General features: G+C 43.1%; 1 protein-coding gene across 4 annotated transcripts in view; it reads right to left on the bottom strand.

The window, feature by feature from the left end:
• LOC311508735 (pleckstrin homology domain-containing family A member 5-like) overlaps positions 1 to 14732 on the bottom strand; it is a gene marked incomplete at its 5' end in the record, with an annotated part of 191409 nt that overhangs the window by 68795 nt on the left and 107882 nt on the right. The window lies entirely within an intron of this gene.

Genomic DNA, 14732 nt, shown 5'->3' with positions numbered 1-14732 from the left:
CCCCCTTTCTTCTTGTGCTCTTTCTTTCTCTGCCAGATGCTGAATCACATGAAAACTGCTGACTCCCTCACCTCCTTCCCACCAAACATAGGAGGAGTTTTGTTTTTTTTTAATCGACCCTGAAGTTACAGAAAAGTTTGCAACGCGGACACAAAGACCTCCTGAACTAATCCGGATCTCTATCACGCAGACACAAACACGCAAACACGCAAGCGCACACACAAGTACACACAAAGAGCTAAGTCTGTATGTGGGACAGAGTCTCTTTAATAGATCGAGGAGTTGACGCAAATGCTGACACAGTCAAATCCAAATCCCAAAGGCGTGCGCATGTTAGCACGCGGACCCAAACACAAACAAAGAGTCACATCTGCACACACAGTCGGCAATGAAACTGGTAAAACTTTACAAATTTATTTACAAATGTGTTTTTTACTTATTTCTCATCATTCCTAGTGATTCGATTAAAAGTGATGAAATCCATTCATTCCACTGGCCACTGCTCAAGACATTTCACATTAAACCAAAGAAGCAGAAGCTTTATTTCGATTATCCCGTAACAGGTAACAGGCAGCGCTAAAGCAAACAAAATGATCCAGGATACATCCCAGTGTTGTTAAGGTGGGCTCAGACTAGCTCACAGCTGCAGGATAAATTCACTCCAGACTCCAGACCGAGCACTGAACCAAGGTTTGGCCCAGATTATGTGGTAATATGATGTTTTACATTCCGTTCTCTGACCTCCCGAAACTCTTGCAAACTGATAGGGCCGCCCCGGTTAATATCAAGCAAGCTTGATTTAGGATTTAAATGACTGGAGGATTGCGTCAGTACTTTCATAATAGCCAGAGAGAGAGAGAGAGAGAGAAACAAGCCTGCAAGGAGACAGATCAGCTGATGGTGGTATCAAGCGACAGTAAACTTTGTAGCCCTTGAGGCTAGCGTTAGCCTCCATTCTACTGTTAACACATTTGTTTTTCCATCCACATACATTCGGCTGTCTGCACCTTAGGCTCATCATTGGATCATGTGAGGCGGTGCATTAAATATTTCCTAATCTGGCACGATAATCAAAATAACTTCACCGTGTGTTGCGTTATTATGTTCAGATCATGTAATCTGTGCACGTTTGATGGAGAGGAGAGTATCCGTGAAGTGTGCGATACAACCTGGTTGCAAAATCTGGTAGATCATGTTTAATAGATCCTTACAACTGGCTCGGGACACCTCCATGTTCAGTGTTACTGTACATGGCCATGACTTATTTTGTACTGATGCATCTTTTAGAGTGGTGGTGCAATTGTGATGAATTGTGACTTTTGGCACAACAGATCAACTGCTTCCAGGGCTGGACTGGTTGGTGGGTGTCAGTGGGTGTCATTAATGTCAATCAACAGCAGGTATAATAAGAAAGTGTTTTCACCCTGTCCAAATAGAGACGTCAGTTGTTTCTTACCGAAATACCTAGCAAACTTTAAATCATCCTGTTAGCCTAAGCAAGGTGACCAGATTAAGCTTTTGCTCTGAGTGAGAATCCTCAGATAAACTCATCGAGGGAGTGTGATGGAGGGTCAGCATGTGTTAGTAACAGATGGGGCCTAGAGTGTACACCGTTTTCACACTCGCATCTGGGTATGCCAGATGTGCACGAGATTAGATGAGTTGAGAGAGGGAGAGGGAGGGAGGCTCCTCCTGGGTTCAAACTACCTCGCAATGCAGCACCATAACAGGGACAGCTCTGCTACTCAGATCCACTTTGAGTGGAGAAGAGCCAGGCCAGTGCACTGCAAAGGCCTGCATTACACACATACACCGATAAGCCATAACATTATGACCACCTTCATAGTATTGTGTAGGTCTCTCTTGTGCCTCCAAAACAGTGACTCATCAGAGAATGGACATGGGCCTTCTGAGGGTGTCCTGTGGTGTCTGGCAACAGAATGTTGTTAATGGGGGCCTTTGGGTCCTATGGGTTGACGGGAGGGGCCTCTGTGGATCATCCCACAGATACTTGATCAGTTTGGGATCTAGGGAATTTGGAGGCCAGGTCAACACCTTGTGCTGTTTTACATGTTTTTTGAGTTAAAGCGTCTTCATTTTTTTTTTTTCTGAGTTGTTCCTGAAACATTTTGTGTCTGTGTGTCTGTGTCAGGCTGCATCCTGCTGGGGATGGCTGCTGCAATCAAGAAGTGTCATCGCTATGGGGTGGGGGTGCCTGATCTGGTCTAGGTGGGTGGTACATGTCTTCAAGTAACATCCACACATCCAGGTCCAAAAGTTTCTCAGCAGAACATGAATTGTCACAAGATGGTCAATGTGATTTACTTCTCCGGTCAGTGGTTTTAATGTTGTGGCTGATCGGCTAATCTGCAAGGAAAATTCTAGTTATCTTTGATGGCGTCTGTTTTGTAAATTCCAACATACACAGGCATAGTAAGCAAAGAACATCAGTTACATCCTGTGTTGCTGTGACAGGTTTCCTTTTAAAGAAAGAAATAAAACATGGGCAAAGTTGAAAAAGCCGAATCGCATCAGGATACGATAACAAGGCAGCGCAGTGAAGTAGCATTTTTTATGATAAAAAAAAAAAGACAATTGGTGCATAAACCATCACGGCAGCTTTGAACGGGCTTTCAGCTCCGACATGAAGCGGCCTTTCAAACCACAAGCGCCATTACGCTCAGTTTCAGGCGCCGCGGCGAGACGAATCGCGCGGCGCAGCTTGCACCGAATCCACTCGAAGTGAGCTGCGCCTCATCCAATTTTGACTTCAGTCACGTCCTTGGTGCTCCTCCGCGAGGCCTGACGCTGCTGTGATAAGACTCAAAAGATTGCCTGAGTCACCTTGAGTCATCGTAGACGCCGATGTTTTCTCAAAATCACAAAGAGAACATTCAAACGTCATGAAATGCTTACAGTTTCATTCGATTTTTTTTTTTGGAACCAAACAGAAGCCTCAGATGTTAAATAAGAAAGCTGGCAAACTGATCAAACGCTACGTTATGCTTGAATATGCTGTCATCCTATAAACGCTTTTCATACAGATTGCAAAAATTGCCCCGAACATAGAGGAACTATAAACAAGACACAGTGATGCCAGAACACTGAAGGGAATAATGTGGATTGTCTTAACAACCGTCCATGTCTTTGATATATATTAGAAGAGAAAAGATACCAAAAGGTCTCAGGGTCACTTCCACCCAGCCAGCGAGTCTACCTCAGAAAGAATGGAGTTCGATTTTAAGGCACAGGGCATCAGGTTGTTGAGCGGGTAATAAAGTAGAGATGTTAAAACAGAAAAAGAAAACACAGAGGAGGGGGGAGGCAAGAGGGAGGAGGTGAGAAACTAACTGTAAACAAGAGGGGCCAAAGGCAGACTACGCCAACAAATAAATGGAATAATTGAAAGTGCCTCGCAGCAGCTTCCCGGTGTGTTGCCAGGCACTTCCAATTCAGATGTTCCGACATCGAAAAAATAACTTGAAGAGAGAAGGAGGAGGAAGACAAGGACAGAAAACGGTGTTAAAAGGTGCCGTTTAAAACGACAGCTCTGTCGCACACACTTTTAGGGAATGGCTGCTCCGCTGCACCAAGCTCCGTCCGTTTGCTACACTCATGTTGAAATGCGTTAGGAAGGAATGAAGGGGGTGAGGCAGGAGGATATCTGTGGCTTCACAAAGAATTATTCCATCTCCTGATCAGATCTCTCATAGTGTTTTGTACCTCTGTAGTTCAGCAGGGCATCAAAATAATATGATTCATACGCTAATATTTCACATTTATCTGAATGAACGTCTGAATTCAAGGAGCTGCATAACTGTGATGTAGTAAGCTGCCACATTGAGTCAGGAGAGGAGGAGGAAGATGCTGTTTTAATCTGTTTGCCTCCCACAATTCTATCGTGAGCGTTGTTTTGGAGCTCCTGCTGTGGGCTGCGTGGTCAGCGCTTCCCGCCTTTACAACCGGGATTTTAAAACCTGGATTTGCTCCACGACTTCACCCCAGGGAAGAACTTGAGGTTTTGTCACAGATCACCCACACTGGCATCCGGCAGACGGAGCTCTCATTCATGGATGAATACTTTACACCCACAATCATAAAGCGACAATCAGAAAGAGTAAATGTGAAAGTATATATATATATATATATATATATATATACTGCAAATGTTGATTATTGAGCATTTTCACACCATTTTAATTTCACAGATAAGGAATTAAGCTTCAAAGACATATTTTCCTTTATATTTTCACGCCTGGACAAAACCGTTGAGTGGTTTGTGCATGCTGGAAATTAAAAGTATTCATTTCCATGCCCACGTTAAAAGGCTGAATAGAAGAGAGGTAGAGAGAGGGAAATATGCCTTTTGCTGGTGGGGTATAGACCCCACTGCAGGGTGGGTGTGGATGACCAAAATATATAGACAGAGATACACCGATCAGCCACAACATTATGACCACTGACAGGTGAAGTGAATAACACTGGCCAGCTCAGCTTCTGCTGGGAAACTTTTGGACCTGGCATTCATGTGGACGTTACTTAGACATGTAGCACCCACCTAGACCGGACCAGGCACCCCCACCCCATAGCAATGACACTCCTTGATGGCAGCAGCCATCCCCAGCAGGATGCAGCCTGACACAGTCACACACACACAAAAATGTTTTAAGAACAACTCAAAAAACATGAAGAACAGCACAAGGTGTTGACCTGGCCTCCAAATTCACTAGATCCCAAACTGATCAAGTATCTGTGGGATGATCCACAGAGACACCACTATTTCCCTTGTCCATATGATCTAGTCTTATGTACATACAATGATCAGCCACATCATAATAACCACCGACAGGAAACTTTTGGACCTGGCATTCATGTGGATGTTACTTAGACATGTAGCACCCACCTAGACCACACCAGGCACCCCCACCCTATAGCAATAACACTCCTTGATGGCAGCAGCCATCCCCAGCAGGATGCAGCCTGACTCAGAAACGGTTTAGCAACAACTCCTGGCCTCCAAATTCACTAGATCCCAAACTGATCAAGTATCTGTGGGATGATCCATAGAGGCCACTCGCCTCAACCCATAGGACCCAAAGACCCCCACTAACAACATTCTGTTGCTAGACACCACAGGACACCCTCAGAAGGCCCATGTCCATTCTCTGATGAGTCACAACTGTTTTGGAGGTACAAGGTAGACCTATACAATATTAGGAAGGTGGTCATAATGTTATGCCTGATCAGTGTATATACATACATAGACAAAGATGTGGTTTAAAGAAGAGAGAGAAATATGACCAGAACGGACACTTTTCTGTATTTAAGATTAGAGTACATTTACAGTACACTGAGAGCAACACATTCTTATTCAGCCATTTAAAACCAATTAAGGAAGGTTGACTCATTCTCTATTGTACTGTGAACTCTAAAGTTTGCTCTGCCGTACAAGCAAATGGCAGCTGGGTTGTACGTCTAACTGCACCCAGCACGCCGAACGCACATTACAAATTTAACACGATTAACATCCGCACAGAGGAAATAACCACCGCTGAGTGGAGAGATTTTCATAAAGAATGCACGTGACGCAAACACCAGGTATCACGGAGGAAGACAAACACGCACGCGCGCCGTCTTTGAACAATAGCTTAGCTAATGTGAAATGTCAGCTAATGTTTAATGTCATTTGTCCTCAGTGTGGACGAACGTGCTCGGCTTAAATGCCATGTGAAAACGCTGCCCTGTGGTCATGTGCCCCTGTGTGTGTTTTTGTGTGTGTGAGCCATCTCGCCCCTCGTCCACAGCCCGGGCCGCGGCTCTCCTCCCCCTCCCTGTAGAGCGGCTGCCATTCACCTCCTCCCTCCCTCTGGCCAGGCCACTAACCTTTCAGAAAGGCCACCAGCCATGAAAGATCTGCCCCCGCCCTTTCCTTTCTTCCTCCCTCCCTCCCTCCCTTCTTTTCTCTACTCACCCCCACCCCACACCTCAACTCTCAGTTTTCTCTTCATATCCGCTTCTGTCTTTCTTCCCACTGCCCCCTCTGTAACCTTTTCCTTCTCTTTTTCTCCTTTGCCTTCTCAATTAGGTCTCTCTCCGTCTGCCAGCCCTTGATCTGCGGCTCTCCATCACCTCTGACCTTTTAGCTCCCTGCTTTTCTCTCATTTTTCCCTCCTCCTTTTGCAGTAACCCTCCCCCTGTCTTGGACAAAAACGGGGCTTGAAACCTTATTTTTCCATTTAAAAATCCTGCATGGCTGCTACTGACAGTAATGAGTGGACCATGCTAGGACCAGGAGTATGCACATAGTGTATTTTTGTCCACAACTGAATCCTTCCCTCTTGACAGTGACTCACACGAAACAGATTTCTCTGCAAAGAGGTGACGTAATGACACAGTTTTCATCAAGCGTGAAGAAAAACTGAACCGCTTGCCTGAAGACTGCCAATCAACACTCTGTAATTATAAACTTGTGAGGATTTGTTACTCAAGTACACACGTTTAATGACAAAAATCAAATCCAATTAACGTCGGAAGAGAAGAGAAACAGCTGTTCTGTTATGTTCGATATAAATTACAGCGTATGTATACATTAAGATCTCAGTGTACATGCTAAAGTCCATTACAGGATGAGAATGAGTAAAAAATACTATCCAAAGAATAGGTTAAAAAAAAAAGAAGTGGTAGATGAATTTTATTAACACCACCTCTCATAAATAAATGTAAATAGCTAATCAAGCCAAAGAGGTCCATGAATAGATTCTCCATGCATCAAGTTTCATAATGTTAATCTGAATCCCAGTTAATAAATAATGACAAGATGTGAAATACCTGATGCTGTATGCCCTGAAGAAGGGCATCACTTGTGTAAAATTACGCTTTGTGTAAAATTACACAAAGCGTCTCTGTAAATGGTGCTGCAATGTCCATGGTCATATATAGGGTGTCCTGTGGTGTCTAGCAACAGGACGCCGCTGCTAGTGGGGGCCTTTGGGTCCTATGGATTGAGGGAAGGGGCCTCTGTGGATCATCCCACAGATAGTTGATCAGTTTGGGATCTAGTGAAGTTGGAGGCCAGGTCAACACTTTGTGCTGTTCTTCATGTTTTTTGAGTTGTTCGTAAAGCGTTTTTGTGTATGTGTGCCATCAAGGAGTGTCATTGCTATGGGGTGGGAGTGCCTGGTCTGGTCTAGGTGGGTGCTACATGTCTAAGTAACATCCACATGAATGCCAGATCTAAAAGTTTCTCAGCAGAACATTGAATTGTCACAATATGGTCAATGTTATTTACTACCTATCAGTGGTCATAATGTTATACCTGACTGATGTACACTGTATATCCTCAGTATCTTTCATTCATTCAGAGCCGGTTTGTGTTGTAAACATGACACGCAGTAACCAGGATACTTGTATGCGGGTAGCATGAATAAGTAGATTTCTGTGTGTTCCATTTATGATCCAAACCAGGATACTGGTGTCCATGGAAACACAACTAATGAAGGCTGAGCCTAATCAACAATAGAAAGTAGTTAAGACTGACAAATGCACTGCAGCTGAAGCTGGTAAGTTAGTTGGGCTGAATGTGACAAAAAGATAATGCTGAGAATTTAAGAGCACATCTGTAACCTGCCCTGTGGAGGTGGATGCTGGAGGATATATACTAACAAGGATTGTTATCATGGTCAGCAGATTGTGTGTTTTTGTTCACATAACATAATAGCTGAGAACACCTCCGCCTCGCCTAATGTTTCACCGTGCAGAAACCCCTTCTAGGCACTCCAAGCGGCTTCACCTCGGACAGCAACTTGGCTCGTTGAGCTAATGCGCTGTTCTGCTCGCACAAAGACGTCTGGACGACCGTGCCAGCGCATTCAACCAGCGACAAGCCAAAACTCCACTCTGACACCAAGACCCAGCAGCAAGACAAATCGCCTTTGTTGCTCAATCGCAAAGCAATTCTTCCCTCACATTATTACGGCGGGGAAGAGTCTTAACCAGGTTAGCTCAGGCGCGCACTGTGCTGTCGGACAAATCTCTTCACCTGTGGGTTATGTCTGAGCAGAATAATTCATGAATACCAATATTCGTGGACTGTGATTCAATTTGAATCCAGTTATTTCTGTGTTTGGTTAAAGCAACATACACTTATCTCACATTTGAAGGATTTGTACTTTTGGAAACAAAAAAAAAACCTAAAACCTTGTGCAACTATAAACAGCCGGAGATGTCTTTGGAGGAAAATGCATTTCATTTTGGTGTCCCAGGGCATTACTGTGCTTGTTAGCTCACTGAAGCAGCTTGCATGGACGCTTAATGAAAGTAAACAACCATAGGAGCAATACTCTGATATTTTAAATGTAACTTTAACTATCCTTTCCCGCTGAGATGAGTCTGAGACGTAGATGAGGTGAGTCATTAGCATTGTAAATATGGTGCTAAAACCAGTAGGTGATTAGAATTAAGACTCACCTGGCTGTGTGTAAATTTCACAAATATACATACAGTATATTACCACTAATGCTTTCTACTTAACAAATTACTTGAACATTTCCATTAGCAGGTTTAATGGCTTTTTTCTTCATCAGCTGAATTGTGCCATCCTATTCAGCTACTGCATAATCTGATATCGAAAACATCTAATTTTTTTAAAATCTGATTATTAGTATACTATTATTATGTATATTAATTGGACTCCCTCTAAATGCCGTGTGTTTCTACATTAAATCATGTCGACCTTGACTCTGGGACAAACAGTATTTGCTTTCCCTCCGAACAAGCCGTCATGAACAGAGTAGCCAGTGGACACCAGTGCACATGTTGAGCCTCTTAGCTGCTTCTAACAAATAACCTTGGGTTACATAACCGCAAACAAGAACCCCGAGGACTGGCGCCACACAAAGCACATCACTCATATTTCTATCACACTCCTGTAGTAGCTCCTGTTGCTATTGGTAACTGCGACAGATGGCTGATGGGATTGAGATTGTGATGAAGCTCCCTGGAGTTGAGTGCTATCAGCCAGGCGAGGATTCCACCAAAGAAACAATCCAGAGAAATCTGTGAGGAACAGAAGACATATCTTCCTCCTCCTGTCCACTACTCCATATTCCCTCCCCACCTATCACAATCATCGTCGCTCCCGCCGGCCGCAGTTAGCCTCGGCGCCCGCAGCCTCTGAGTGCATAAAAAGGCCAGTGGTATCTTCCCCCTTCTGGTCTTCAGCCAGAACAAAATAACCACTAATTTCACATTTTCACACCTCAAGTGTTTGGCTGATGAGTAACTCACAGTGAGGGCAGCGGTAGACGGCTTCAAGACCTGCTATTAATGATCCATTACAGGGAGGGTGTGCTGGCTACAATATGAGCACTTAACTGCAGGATGAAGTCATACATTATGTGCAAAGCACTTAAACCTCATCATATCAAGGGCATATAATTATACATAAAGTTGGTTTGTCATTTACATTTGATGTATTAAATAAGCATTCTCATGTATTTTTTTTTTCAACAGCCTTGTACCAGGCAGTGTAACAATGTAGGCCTTCGGCTCTTCGTCAGTTTGCCCAGCCGAGATAGCTAGCTAGGATAAAAGACTCATTCCAAAGACACTGTGCTTAATACTTCATTTGTGTGATCCGAAATGATTCTATAATTCAGAACAGGCAGTAGCAACAGCACTCTCTTAAACGTCTCTTAAATGTCTCTTAAATGACAAAAGAAAGCCATGCATAGTAGCAGCACGTATCACAATCTCCATAGCAAATGTTCTGTCACTTCTAAATAATTTGGAGAGTCTTGTAATTTCAATGGTTATTTAGCAGGCACAAGGTACAACTTATTGACTGAACTAGATACAGCGGAAAGCTAATTTTCTTCTGCAGTGGTTGGGTTGGGTGGAGGACACCAGTGCTGAACAGGCTGACTTGGATAAAGGCAAAAGTTGTTTTACCTTTATAGTGCACCTCTGGGTCCTATTTCATATTGGTTATATATGATATATTATATGGATACTTTTATAGAAGCGTATGTGGGAGGTGGTGCAGTTCATGCACCTGCAAACGGATCTTCACTTGAATCACTTCCAATGTGTTATTAAGGGTTTATACAGGTTTACTACAAGTTACGTCCTGGTTTTGTTGTCCGGGCCATATTCAACAAAATTGCTCCGATGTCTGAGACGATCTAACAGCAGTCCAAGTTGAAAAGTCAAATTTGAAACTGTTCCTCATTGCTGATGGAAAACTGCTTGCCGACAACCAAGCGTACTATGGTTCTCAGTGTTCCATCAGCCATAGTATGGTATAATATGGTGTTACTCTCTCTGCATCCCAGCATTTGTTCCATGATGGTAGCCCTCTCCGGAACCCTTGGAGCCATAAAAGCGTAACTTAACTACTTCTAGTTTGTTGCATATTCGAAGCAGGAAGTGAAACACATCAAAACAGAGAGTTTATATCATCTTTTTATTCGCTACATTAGAGGAAGTGATATTGCTCTGTAACTCAAAGGCAACGGGTGGTAACACTACAGCCATTGTGCCAGCAGTTCATTGGCGCTTCACTTTTCTCCAAGTGGGAGATATTAGCTGTCAGACAATTACAACATCACAGACGCATGGTTCCCACATGGCTGAGTGTGATTACAGTCGAAGAATGGAGCATCACAGTGAAGACTTCAGGTAATCAACTTCATTTATAATTCCAATTCATTTGGGCTGATGCATGGGTTTGTTCAAAACCTTTTAGCGATGTCACGTTTTTCCCAAGATGGAAACTCACAAAAGTAATATTCAAGGTAACAATAAGGTCCACATAGCCACATGGAATAAAACAGCAATTTCATTTTAAGTGTGGTCTGGAGTGAACTTGGCGAAATGGCACTATTTAAACCTCACTGGTCCGAGATAATTGGCACAGGTCTGCCAGTAACTCTGTCCCCTGCCTTATTTATTCCTAGCAATTAAAGTCAGGACCCACACTTAATTTGACAGCGATATATTGATGTGCACAAATCTTCGACATTACCTGGGGATGTGGAAGAAAAAGGGGTGAGGAAAGAGTGAGGAAAGGGCCACATATGATGTATCTATACATTATGTACTACATGCCTTCACTTGCTCATACACTGCGGGGCATTGCTGTATGGACTTATTATGTCACAAATAAGCAGTGACACAAACAGGTCACACAAACAGGCAGGGTGGTTAGCGTGCACTGCATCACTTAAACTGAGCCCCACTGAAGATTGAGCTCTCCAATCAATTTTCACTGGAGTCTGGCCTCACTGAGAGATGAAAAATAATTTGTTTGATGTTGCTAAAGCTCCATCCAGAATTTAATGCGCATTTTTCAAAACTCATTCCCAAGTCAGGTCCCATCGTTGGAATTCCACTCAGGGACCAGTTTGATCGGAAAACAAAGAAAACATGACATATCGCATCGCGGCGATGGAGACGCTTTGTTACACTTCTGTCCTTTCTCTGGCTCTGTGTACTGGACACAACTTTGTCCACGTTCCACAGTATCCATCGGCTCAAACAGTCCCATCCTTCATTGGCTGTCCTCGCAGCCGCTAGCCCGGTGACGGAGCAGTCCACACGGATGAGCTATCAGCCGAGCTTTGGATCCGATGTGTCAACATCGTGCTGCTCCAGCCACACGTAGACGGTATAAGATAATATCAAGTCATATTCTGCCACATATTGTTTTACAACCAAAGAAATCACTTCATAAAAAACAGATACATATTAGGATTTTCTATCATTAATGTATAGGATCTGCTAATATATAGAAAAGAGTCACATACAAAATAGAAAGAAATTTAGATTTTCTTCACAAAATAAGGGAAATTACTCTTAATAGATAAAAGATGATATTTTTGCTAAATTTCTACCTATATTTCAACATAATTAATAAATAATACGTGATTAATACAAAAAAGAAAGGCATCTTAAATTCTTACATCAAATACCATGGGAAAAATGTAAACATACACCACATATGAAGAGCTAAAGTGAAACCTAAATCATCACTGGTAACAAGGCAGTTCTCCGAGATAATCGCTCTGATTTTGTTTCACACTGACGAATATTCTGCACAAGCATGAGCAGCCAGTGACAGTTGGTCCAGCAGAGGTAATGACATTAGCTGCTGTTAGGAAATTGCACCTCTGAATCACCCAGCTCAAACAGCACACAAACAGCTCAGAGACACGCTGGAACGGCTCTTTTTATTTTGCTCGTATTCTGAAAGAAAGCCTTGGCAACAGCACGTGTGAATCTTGCATCGCAATCTACACTGCCAATAAAGAACCTCTCAGCATATGCCACACTGCACGGCAGATTTCACAGTGTCTGCATACCAGGGTAACAGGCACACTCCACAGACAGCCAAAAAAACACATAACAGCGATAAAGTCCACAGTTTGTTGACTCACCAAAGGAATAGTATCAGGAGTTAAGGACGCAGGCAAAGCAGGAGGATGGCTACCTCTTCCATGGGCTTTGCTCCGGCTGAAGGCAGCAGTGCTGCTTGTGCAAGCGCTGCTGAACAGCCCTCCCTTTCTCCCTCTCTCGTTTTTTTTTCTCTCATGCGCTGCCTGCACTACCACTGTTCCACTCTTATCAGACAGATGTGTCAACGTGGAGTGGCACCCCGCAAGAACAACCCCACAAGGCTGCCCAATGAAGACAGCTGAGCCAAGAAAAGGGTATGGGTAGCGTGCTGAGACTCAACTGCCTTTAACGGTATGACTCAGAGATCGTCCGTGTATTTAAACGTTTTATTATCTATTTGGATCACGCTCCTCCATGCTCCCTCATAAAGCCTGCTAGGTGGTATTAACAACAGAGCCTGTAACAGACACTGTTTATGAGCTTTTTCTTGGGCTTCATCATTGCTCTGTTTACATGTGTAATTATGCATTTTGTCTAAAACATGTTCCGATGGACTATTGTCCTTGTTGCCAATGTCTAGGCAGGTCAGAGGAGGACACCATGATGTGGATCATCAACTTGAGGATCAGATTTGCCTGTTTTCATTAGGTATTTGTTAAGTCAACATATGTTGATGTGTTATTGCCTAGAAACTTTATCAGCAGTATGAAGGACTACAATGGAAATAGGACAGAAATGTCACCTGATACATTCAGTGATGTTCGTGCCTGCTTGATGAACACAAGTCCAAAAGTCATGCTCCCTTTAGGTCTCGAAGACGACAACACCTTTCACATTCATTGTTGAAATAGCAAGAGTTTCAGAGTACGCTGAGGTCCTAGATGTTAAAAGCCACTATTAGCATCTTAATATGTGCTAGCGCTATACGCAGGGTCAGAGGCCTCGACTGTAAATAAAGATGGTTGACGGAAATGCTCCACAAAAGTGAAGCCAAAGCAGGTAGAGCTCCCCCTGGTAGCTGGCTACAGTATAGGTCATAAACTCCATGTTAGTGGATGGGACTTTCGCTGAACTAAAACACTAAAGTGCATGGCAAACAATTTTTTTTTCAAGGAAGGATTTCTGTCATTTTAGGCAGTGTTGTGCAAGTTCACACTAAACAAGAACTAGTTCAAAGTTCAGTTCGCACACATTACAGTGAACAAGTTCACATTCATAGTTCGCAGTTTTTAATTTTGAACTAAGTTCATAGACTCCAGAATGAACAGTTTGTGCATTTTTCAGTTTCTTTTTTTTTTTTCCAACTCCATGCGTCGCTTCAAATTCGACAGTGATGTGGTGGACTTGTTTTTTTTTTCAGACCCAGCGGGCACAATTTGCAGAAAAACGTGATATTTTTTTCCACCACAATCTGTACTGCTTTTTTTTTTTTTTCAAATAACTCCTTCGAATGTTTGTGTGGATCAGTTGCTTCAGCGGTGCCGGAGGCGGCTTCTCTTTCAGCTGCACCAGCCATGCCGTTTGGCGTAAATTGCAAGTCGAATGACACCTGTCGTGAAACTTTTTTTTTTCTCCTCAACGGGGGTGAACGTCGTTATTTCCCTCAAGATTGAGTGTAACTCACGTCTGTGCTCACCGTTAGAAAAATGACGCGTTCATTTCACATTTCACAAAAATATGCACGACACTGGCTGCATGTGTGTTCATGTGTCCATTTTTCTGAGAAGTTTCGCTTTAGTTTGGTAGCGTCAGTTTGACTAATGCAAGAAATAGATACATGACATAGACAGATTGATTTCCATGGATGTCTGACTAACATTACATGAAATTCCAAAAAGAGTTCTGTAGCTATTCATTTTCCATGGACACTAGTTCTTATGAAAGACCAAGGGGTTACTTAAGTCATGAAGAATGAATTCCCAAAGACCTCGAAATCAGTGGCCAGTTATGTGGCATTTGGATCAAATGTTGGACCCACAGACTAACCAGTGAGCTGCTGGCAGTCTACATCCACGGATTTTTAAATGTGCACTGATTACAGAATACAAGAACAGATCTGGTAGCATATCATCACAAAGTCAGCATCATTAAAAAGGAAGGCCGTGTTGCAACCCCAATCCAGTCAAAAACTGGATTGGGGTTGCTATATACTGTACATATGCCTGCAGCTTAAGCCAACAAATAACAAACAGCCTTGATGTAAATTCTCCTATCCCCGTGTAACATCATCAAAACTCATTTACATACAAAGAGGATTAAGAGATTAAAATTCCAGCACAGGTGTGAAGATTTTGCCGCTTTGTGATGTTTGCCGTGCTAGAGAGCTTCTGTTCATGTTT

The sequence above is a fragment of the Chelon labrosus genome, assembly GCF_963514085.1.
Source record: "Chelon labrosus genome assembly, chromosome: 23".
NCBI lineage: Eukaryota > Metazoa > Chordata > Actinopteri > Mugiliformes > Mugilidae > Chelon > Chelon labrosus.
This window is presented reverse-complemented; position numbering and strand designations above follow the sequence as displayed.